Raw genomic sequence first — 10,152 nt, 5'->3', positions numbered from 1 at the left:
CTGCTCTGCAGCACGGGCCGCGGGAGAAGAAGAAGAAGAAGCGACGAAGAAGACCCGAAGGAGGATGATCTCCACCCTCTCTCTCTCCACACCTCTGTGAACTGTTGCAGCTGTTCTTCCTTCACCTGCGCCCTCCTTTCCTTCGCGCTCGCGTAAAAGACTGATTGATGAAGGAAGAAGAAGTGGTTTTTGTGCTGTTCCTTCCTCCCTCCCTTTTAGTACCATGTTGTGACTTTCTCGTTTCTTCCTCTTCTTCCTTCTCCTCTGCCTCTTAAAGGGACACTAAAGGCAAATAACAATTTATGTCAGAATGAAAGCCCAATGTATGACAACTTCTAAAACGGCAATATTATCACCAGCAGTGCCCTACTTACCGAGAAATTAAGCTAAATGTATCACATGACGAGCGCCACGAGTGGGACATTTTCGAAGTGATCCCGATGACGTAGGGAAGTCGGCCTGCAATAAATCACTAGTAATCAAACTAGCAGCAGTAAAAAAAGAACATTCCGGGCATCAAAAGACGTAATAAAATGCTGTTTGTTCGTTTCCGCTTGATTCATGGAAAACAAAACCTCCGTGGCGTTGCCATGGGGAACGCCACGTGGTTCAAAGGTTCCGTTTTCGCCGAACTGTGCCTCGCCCGTCTCAGTGGTAGTTTCGGGATCGCGTACTGCCGTGCGTGTTTTGCGCGCTCGTGAAGGTCGCTCTGACAGAAAGTTCGACAAAATGCCGCATGCGTGTGATATTGCCGGATGCCCGATTGGTGCACAACGCCAGTGCTGCAGCAAGGAAACCGGTGTGTCTTTTCACTAGATGCCGCGGAATGAACCCTTAGCTCGAAGTGGCTTAGTGACATACCATTGCGCCAGTGTGCTAAACAGTCAAAACCTCTGCGTGTGTGCTCGCTGCACTTTCGTACTGAGGATTACGAGACCAACCGCAACTTGGTGACGGCTTTGAATGTGCCCATCCGAGCAAGTCTTTGCCGCAGCGCCCGTTGTTGCTACTGTGGGGGTCCCACTACTTCCGCTCGGCTGCTACTAGTGTCGGCGGCCGCGCAGTAAAAGCGGGCAACGTTGGGCATGGCAGCAGTGACGTATGAGAGTCGTATTTTCAGGCGGGAGAATTGAAGCGCGCTAACGCGATGCGGACCACTAAAAACGTGATTTTATTTCAAAATAAGCACTTCCTTGGCACAAAAGCAGCGCTACGAGGTTTCTGGACCGCTATTTCAACAATCAACGTCGACTTAATATTTGCCTTTAGTGTCCCTTTAAGCGACAGAGACGCTATGCATACAACTGAGGCGAAGCTTTTTGTAGAACACCAGGGGCAACAGAAAGAGAGAGATACTTATCTACGGGACGGCCCTCAGAGGTTCCCTGTTTCTTTTTTCTTTTCCTCTCTTTTTTCTTCCCCTTTGTTTGTATTTTCTGTCGGGCGTTCAAGGGCAACTGAGAAGCTGCCGAAGTGCGAGTTCTTTTCACAGAACAGGCTTCCCATTCCGTTACCTGAAAGACTGCGTGAGCTGTCAGTCGTGCGTGAGCAAGGCGACCTCCGGGTGCGGTTTTGATTCAATGAATGAATGAATGAATGAATGAATGAATGAATCGTACAGATCTACGTTAGAATGTCTGACACCTAGCATCCAAACAAGATAGAAGAAGGAGGCTTGGAACGATGAAACAATCCTTGAGCCGGCAGAGTCGAGGGAACCAACGTTTTCGCCGAGAGGACTTGCCTTCGTCAAGACAGCAACATGCCGCCTTGGCGAAGCAAAGTCCACAGAAGAAATCTATCTATCTATCTATCTATCTATCTATCTATCTATCTATCTATCTATCTATCTATCTATCTATCTATCTATCTATCTATCTATCTATCTATCTATCTATCTATCTATCTATCTATCTATCTATCTATCTATCTATCTATCTATCTATCTATCTATCTATCTATCTATCTATCTATCTATCTATCTATCTATCTATCTATCTATCTATCTATCTATCTATCTATCTATCTATCTATCTATCTATCTAATCTGATATGATTTCATAATAATATCGGATAAGTGAACTTACGTAACATACCACTTTTTTATGCACCGTGATCAGCCCACCTTTGGCCAAGCGATGACGTCATCGTGTGACGTCATAAGGATATCATGACGACCTCACAAACTATTGTGATCTGTGATGTCATGATGACGTCACATACGACGTCCTCTGTGATCACGTTACTTTATTGCAACATTCGTGTTGACGCGCGCCGACGTTCACTTTTTGCATCTAATGAAGCTAATAAGGCTCGCCTTTTGAAAATACAAAGGTCCCTTTCCCGTCTGGTTTCGCTCTTCCATCTTTCACACTCCTCTCTCGCTCTACATATCGCCGCACCGTGCACGGCGTCTCTCGTCGTACGGACACCCGAGAAGCGTAAACAACCATAAAAGCTGGCGAGGCGCGAGCGTTTGAAGCGCCTCGAACGAACATCCATAACCATTCCTTCACTTTCACTTTTTTTTGTGTGTGTACAGCGCTTACTAGCCTATGGCGTGAGCCCAGCTGTCTAGTTATACGCCGGCGACTCGCTTGAACCCACTTGTAACCACTTCTCGGCGCCTTCGAGCGAGCGCGCGTGTTTGCACGAAAGCGCCGACCGACGGCGCGCGCCCACGCGCGCCTCGTTTGTTTACGCTTGCCTCCTCCGAGGCCCTAGCTGCGCGGCTAGCGTCTGCGTGCAGCCTGTCAACTTAAAGAAAGAAAGAAAGAAAGAAAGAAAGAAAGAAGAGAAGAAAGAAAGAAAGAAAGAAAGAAAGGAAGAAAGAAAGAAAGAAAGAAAGAATAAGAAAGAAAGAAAGAAAGATAGATAGATAGATAGATAGATAGATAGATAGATAGATAGATAGATAGATAGATAGATAGATAGATAGATAGATAGATAGATAGATAGATAGATAGATAGATAGATAGATAGATAGATAGATAGATAGATAGATAGATAGATAGATACGCCGGAAATGCCGGCGCCTCAACAGCTGCTCTCGTAAAAGAAAATATAATAAATCAAAGGAGAAAAAACAAACCGTCGTGCCGCCCGGCATCTGTTTCATACACACCGCACCGCTCTTAAAAAGAAACCTCGGGCTTTTCGCACAAGCAAAGCCCGCGCTTATATACTGGTTCAGAGCACAGTCTAAATAGTATCTGTTTCGAGGAAACCAATATGGTTCGCTGATTGCTATGCCCATGAAGGTTTAAACCTCCTTGGTAATACCGAAAGTTTCGCTATTATTCTGCAGCTGTCTATATTTTTTAAAACACGGGACAACGCATATATGCCATATACTAATACGTGCACATCATATATAGATCATATGATCACACGTATGATATCGCATACGCCGTATATCATACGCGTGTCGTATGTCATACAGTTATAATATAACCGACAGTGAAAATTAACCGTTTTTCTTCTAATCATATCTTCCTTTAGACTAGGGACGTCAGTTTTTCAATCCCGGCTGTTGGTCTTTCGGAGACAGTGTGTACATTACAGATATAGATTTTTTTAGTGTTATCTCTTGATCATGTGCTTAGGTAATTACTGCTGTGTCGCCGTCTTCGCGCCTTCCCATTACAACGTGAAGACAGATCACTCAGTCATCCTATGTCAAGCATCGCTGCTTGAAGGTAAGAAAGTAAGAAAGAAAGAAAGAAGACAATAACTTGGCAGCATGCACTGTGTACGCATAAGTGTTTGTACCGCGCACTTTTATCTACTCCGTCATCTTTACAGCCGAGCTCGAGACGTGATGGAGTATCCGAGTATCAACACCAGTCACCTTAAGAAGACAAGCACTCCAGTCCAACCCATGATTATCATAATCGCCGCTGTCCCAGGAGGTGGCGAGATATTGGAGTGCTTTCGGGAACTTATGACAGTCTCGTCTTAGCCTATTAGGGCGATCGAAAGCCTCGGATGCCTCCTGAAACGCGTAAAGTGGCCGTCGGTGTCAACACGAACGATGCAAAAAGTGCATGTGATCAGAGATTACGACTTGATATCATCCCAGATCATGGAAATTCGTGACGTCATTATGACTTGGTCGTGACGTCACATCATAATGTTGTGTCACACGATGACGTCATTACACGAAACCGTCGCATGGTCAAAGCCGGGCCGATCCCGGAGGCAGTGCATAATCAGGTGAGGTGCAGAAAGCTTGCTATGCCTCCGATCTTGGAGGCAGTGCAAAACCACGTTAGGCGCAGAAAGCTTTCGAAGGGAGCATCAATACATCGACTGAGATCACATCAGTCCTGTTGTTTTTGTTTTTTTTACAGCGAAAGCGGTTATGAAATCACAACAACGATCATCATGACGCCACTACAACGTGACGTCACACGATGACGTCATCACACGACATCACAGCTTGGTCAAAAGGGCCGATCACGGAGGCAATGCAAAAGCAGATGAAGTGATAAAAGTTTTGAATGCCTCCGATCCCGGAGGCAATGCAAAACCACTATATGTGCACAAGGCTTTCGGAAGGGGGCGAGCGTGGATCAATACATCGACTGAGAAGCAGAAGAAGAACATGGTTTCGCCTTCGAGTCGATTGCATAAGGGACCATATGAGTTTTTTCGGACATGCTTGAAAAATACATCGACTCAGAAGAAAAAGAAGACGGCTTTCGCCTTCGAGTCGTCTTAGGAGAATGCATTAGGGACTCTATGTGTTTTTATCGCTTGACTATGCACATTGCTATATAGTCTACAGGGAGTCCATAGCGAATATTGTAGACCGCAAGTATATTTTGCCAGTGGAAACAGCCTCGTTGCTACAGCATTTGTCCATTAAATATAGCGCGATCTCCTTCCAGAGTTAGAAGAACATGTCTATAGAAAGAGAACGCATTGTCTATTGTCTTTCGTGTGTAGCCAATATATGCAACGCAACTGCATTATATACCAAGAGACACAACCCAATGATGATTGTCGAATTTTATCTGTATAGACGGTCTGTGCACCTTCCATGGCTAGAAGTCTATAGAAGAGCAATGCAGTACAATTAGTCTATTTGCTATTGCATATGTGTAAAGATCGTCTGCATACTAGACAAAAAAATAATAGGTCCACTTACCGATCGCTTTGTTGTCGTTCGCTTTGTGCACTTTTCATTGTCAAAATGACATGTCTGTAGATACGCAGCGCAGGCTACTTTACATTTAAATTAAAATATGCGGTTTAACGGGCCATAAACACGATTTATGTAGACCACCTGTATATTAATTACACTAAAGGGAATAGACTAAAAGTTGAAGACTTCAATCTGCACAGATAGCGTCTGTGCTTTACATGGTCAAAAGGACAAGTCCACAAAGCAGCAACGAAGTAGCATTTGTCAGTGGCAGCCAAAATGCATGTGGGTCATATGTATATTAAGACAAAGAGAATAACCTGTCGTGGATATTTAATTGCTCATATACAGTATGTGCATTTTTAAAACTAGAAAGCACCAGCTCTTGCCGCTCTCTAGTGCACGCGGTCACATTGTGCTCGTCTCTCACTCTCACCTTTCACTCTCCTCTCTGTATCACAATACCCCTTTCCCCCGAGTAGGGTAGCCAACCGGAACTTCATCTAGCTAACATCCGTTAACATCTAGCTAACATCCTAAGTACTCACGAAGTCATTTTTTTTTTCGGATCGGAATGGCTCATAACCCTCATTGTGACAACTTCGGAAGTAAGGAGACATTACAAGGCATCTTTTGCGACTCTCCTCGCTACAATGCGCAGAGACAATCGCTCGCCATCGCTCTAGCTCGCACAGACCAAATACCGATTACGGCAGCAACCATATTAGGATGTCATCCTGCTAAGCCATCGCGGATGAAGGCGACGAAGCATTGCTAAAATCGTTCAGCACAACAGACTTGCACACGCGGTTATAGGGTGTGTCCAGATAAGATCGAACACGAGGTCCCGGTCACCATTCCCGATTGTGATGAAATTTACTGTAGGCCTAGGCATTACACCCAGAACAATGGTTTCGCAGTTAGTTTCGCGAAAAAAGTTTTGTTCGCCTGAAAAAAAATATACAAATTTTGGCCGCAAAAAACTCTTTTCCGCCAATTTCGCGATTTCTGAATTTTGAGCGCACCTAGGGAAAGAACGGTGCACGCCTTCGTCACAATATTTATTCATCTTAAAGAACAAGTGAAATGCAATCTTATTAGTCTATTATTTGCCTTGCTTGTTGAAGCACTTTTCAAGAAAAAAATCACAAACTTGGCAAATCGCACAAAATACCTGTATTTCAGGAATTTATTGCTGCAAGCAAGTTAAAGTGAGGATAATAAAAATCGCTCCATATTAACTTTGATACTTTCGCTCTCTTTTAAAATAATTTTTGTGGTTTTATCGCGCTCCGTTTTACTTGATAATTGGGCTGAAACGTAAGTAATTTACCAAAAACGCCGAACTTTGAAAATGTTTTTCTCAAAAAGGCCATTTTTAATTTTTTTTAAAATCCCTCTGATTGAAGTCAAGGACGTCATCTACCAAAGTGCAGAAAAAAACGTTGCATTATTTTTGTTGCTAACAAGTTATAGTGCGTCAAATGTGACCATGCCAGCCTAGCGGCCGCGTCGTTCGTTATGGGCTGAAACTCGGATATAAGTTGCTAAAAATACTTGTACGTGTCATAATCACAAATCAGCAGCTCCACACCAACAAATGCGTAGCCTCGGTGTCATGGTTCAGCAAGCTTTGTCTTGGGATCAGCCGCTTGACAAACCCGCAGCAGCGGCCGCTCGATGCTGCCGGCACTCACATTACATGAGTGCCGCTTCGACTGCGGATGAGCTCCGCTTGAGCGCCAAACTACGCTCAGAGGACAAACGAGAGAATGAATGCATCACTGTGAAAGTTAAAGGCCGTTAAGTGCCAACAAATGACATAATATGCAACGAAAACTCTGCCGTCAATTTCCCAGTGAGCGCCTTCAATACAGCACGGATGTATTTTTTTGCCCTGCTGTTATGCCCGAAGCCGCATAATATCGTGATAAACGCTCGAATTGCGTTGAATATTCTATATGCAGAGGCACAACAATACAGTATTGTAAAAGCGGTTCTTTAATGAAGTAAAGGACTTGGACACACTTCTTTTCACAGCCGGCTGACACAAGTGTTCTGGCACGAGATGAACAACTGCAGTTCGAGTTGCTCGACCATCGGAAGCACGTATGACAGCTTTCTTTAGATGTCAATGGCTTTCTTTTGTGTCATATGTTGTTCATAGAATGAACCTAATTATCTTTAGGCCATCAGAAGAGAAAAAGCAACACATGAGCACACTACTGGAGGCGCTCACTGGGAAATTGCCGGCAGAGCTTTTCGTTGCATATTATGTCATTTATTGGCACTTAACGGCCTTTAACTTTCACAGTGATGCAATCCTTCTCTCGTTCGTCCTCTGAGCGTAGTTTGGCGCGCAAGCGGCGCTCATCCGCAGTCGAAGCGGCACTCATGTAATGTGAGTGCCCGCAGCATCGAGCGGCCGCTGCTGCGGGTTTGTCAAGCTGCTGATCGCAAGACAAAGCTTGCTGAACCATGACACCGGGCTGCGCATTTGTTGGTATGGAGCTGCTGATTTGTGAATATGTCACGTACAAGTATTTTTAGCAACTTATATCCGAGTTTCAGCTCATAACGAACGACGCAGCCGCTAGGCTGGCATGGTCACATTTGACGCACTATAACTTGTTACCAACCAAAATAATGCAACGTTTTTTTTCTGCACAATGGTAGATGACGTCCTTGAATTCAAACAGAGGGGTTATAAAAAAAATTAAAAATGGCCTTTTTGAGAAAATCATTTTCAAAATTTGGCGTTTTTGGTAAACCAATTACGTTTCAGCCCAATTATCAAGTAAAACGGAGCGCGATAAAAGCACGACATTTATTTTAAACGAGAGCGAAAGTATCAAAGTTAATATGTACCGATTTTTATTATCCTCACTTTAACTTGCTTGCAGCAATAAATTCCTGAAATACAGGTATTTTGTGCGATTTGCCAAGTTTGTGATTTTTTTCTTCAAATGTGCTTCGACAAGCAAGGCAAATAATAGACTAATAAGATTTCATTTCACTTGTTCTTTAAGCGGAATAAATATTGTGACGACGGAGTGCACCGTTTTTTCCCTAGGTGCGCTCAAAATTCAGAAATCACGAAATTGGCGGAAAAGCGTTTTTTTTTGCGGCCAAAATTTGTATATTTTTTTCAGGCGAACAAATTTTTTTTTCGCGAAACTAACTGCGAAACCATTGTTCTGGGTGTAATGCCTAGGCCTACAGTAAATTTCATCACAATCGGGAATGGTGACCGGGACCTCGTGTTCGATCTTATCTGGACACACCCTGCACTTGAACCTGAACTCGACGGCCAAGAAAACAGAATGACGTCTCAGTATCTGCTTGTAAAGGTATACAAGGTACACATAGAAGCTGGTTCGAAAAGCCACTCATCCCAGAACGTTTAAACGTAATTTATTGAACGCTCGAAACGTACGATAAGCGGCCTTAATGCGTTGCACTCGGCTCGTATGTAAGGAAGAATAACAACATAAACAAACGTACGCAAACAAAATACACGACAGAAGGACGGATCACTTGTAGCTGTTGTGGCTTCAACGGCTCGTTTATACCGTCCGTAAATCGTTCAACTGGCAAAGTGAATCGCAGAGTGTTACCGTCCCATGTGTCGACTTTAAGAAAAAGAAGTGAACTTGAGTGGATCAGCAGCTTACTTTGACTATGCAAGTTGTGTACCGAGGCGAACGTATCTGCGGCATCTACAAATGTCTGTCCATGCCATGCGTTTTGTATACTGACGAGCTTTCTTGAATAAACAACTGTAGTTATGTATAATTAGCGCTTATCTTGTTCTCTTTCTTGTATTGAACTCTGTTTCGTTATTTATGCCACGGAGTAAAGCAATTTCTACCAAGGCAATGCATAACTTAACTGAAGGGCACGAAAATGCATAAGATAATCCTTCGTGTGCTTCGTAATGAGTCCTCGTACACTGCAAAATAAATTTCGGTCTATTGTGCACTCAGTGATGTCCCAGGGTTTCATTAAAATATTTTTTAGATGCGAAGCAGCTTTTGCTCAGGGCTGTGTCCGTCCTTCCATCGGCGACTGTCCGCTCGGGAACCACATGTGTTGGCAGGTGCTAGAGCGTTCAGGCCTGTGTAAAGGGGCTGGGTAAGACGCTGTGGCCTCTCCCCCTTACATTCTCTCAGCAATCACGTGATGGCGTCAGGGAACGATGTTCTGCAGACTCCACTTGCAAGGACGCGTTAACATCGGGCAAGGTGCCCGTGATGAACGGAACATTAAGTCGACCCATGCGCTGCTTCGCATCCCAGCATGGTTCCCTTTAGTGTTAGATGGTGTAATTTTTTTTAAATATTTAGCCCGAGCAGCATTACTATATGTAAAAGTGGATTACGAGGAAGGGAAAACCTTTTTATTCCTTCATCGCTAACGAAACTCGTCATGTCGATAATGCCGTCAGAATACGGTAGTGTCTTTTTTGTACAGCGATTGACGCATATATATCTATAGCTACTCTGCGTTATGAGATAAACTGGAGGCATACCGAATTAGCACTGCGATCGGTCAATTGCGCAACTCGTCAACTGCCTTGTCTCCTTTCTTCTTCATAACTAAGACGACCTTGGGCCGCGGCGGCTGCATTTCCGATGGAGGCGAAAATGTTTGAGGCCCGTGTACTTAGATTTAGGTGCACGTTAAAGAACCCCAGGTGGTCGATATTTCCGGAGCCTTCCACTACGGCGTCTCTCAAATCATATCGTGGTTTTGGGTCGTTAAACCCCAGATATTATTATTATTAGGACAACCTTGGCCAAAAATAAATCCCTCACACAAATGTCAAATCACGACCGAAGTGGTCATGTAAAAACATACGTACAAACTCGTAAAACCGCTTATTTTGCTGAGACCTTCTTTAGCGCTGCTGTGCAACTGCGCCGATACATGCAAATAAGAGAGGGGGCGCACTTATAATTTGAAGATGACTGCCGACGTTATAATGCCGCAATCAATCTATC

The sequence above is a fragment of the Rhipicephalus sanguineus genome, chromosome 3, assembly GCF_013339695.2.
Source record: "Rhipicephalus sanguineus isolate Rsan-2018 chromosome 3, BIME_Rsan_1.4, whole genome shotgun sequence".
Classification (NCBI taxonomy): Eukaryota; Metazoa; Arthropoda; class Arachnida; order Ixodida; family Ixodidae; genus Rhipicephalus; species Rhipicephalus sanguineus.
The sequence above is the reverse complement of the archived record's forward strand: the minus strand, read 5'-3'. Positions refer to the sequence as shown.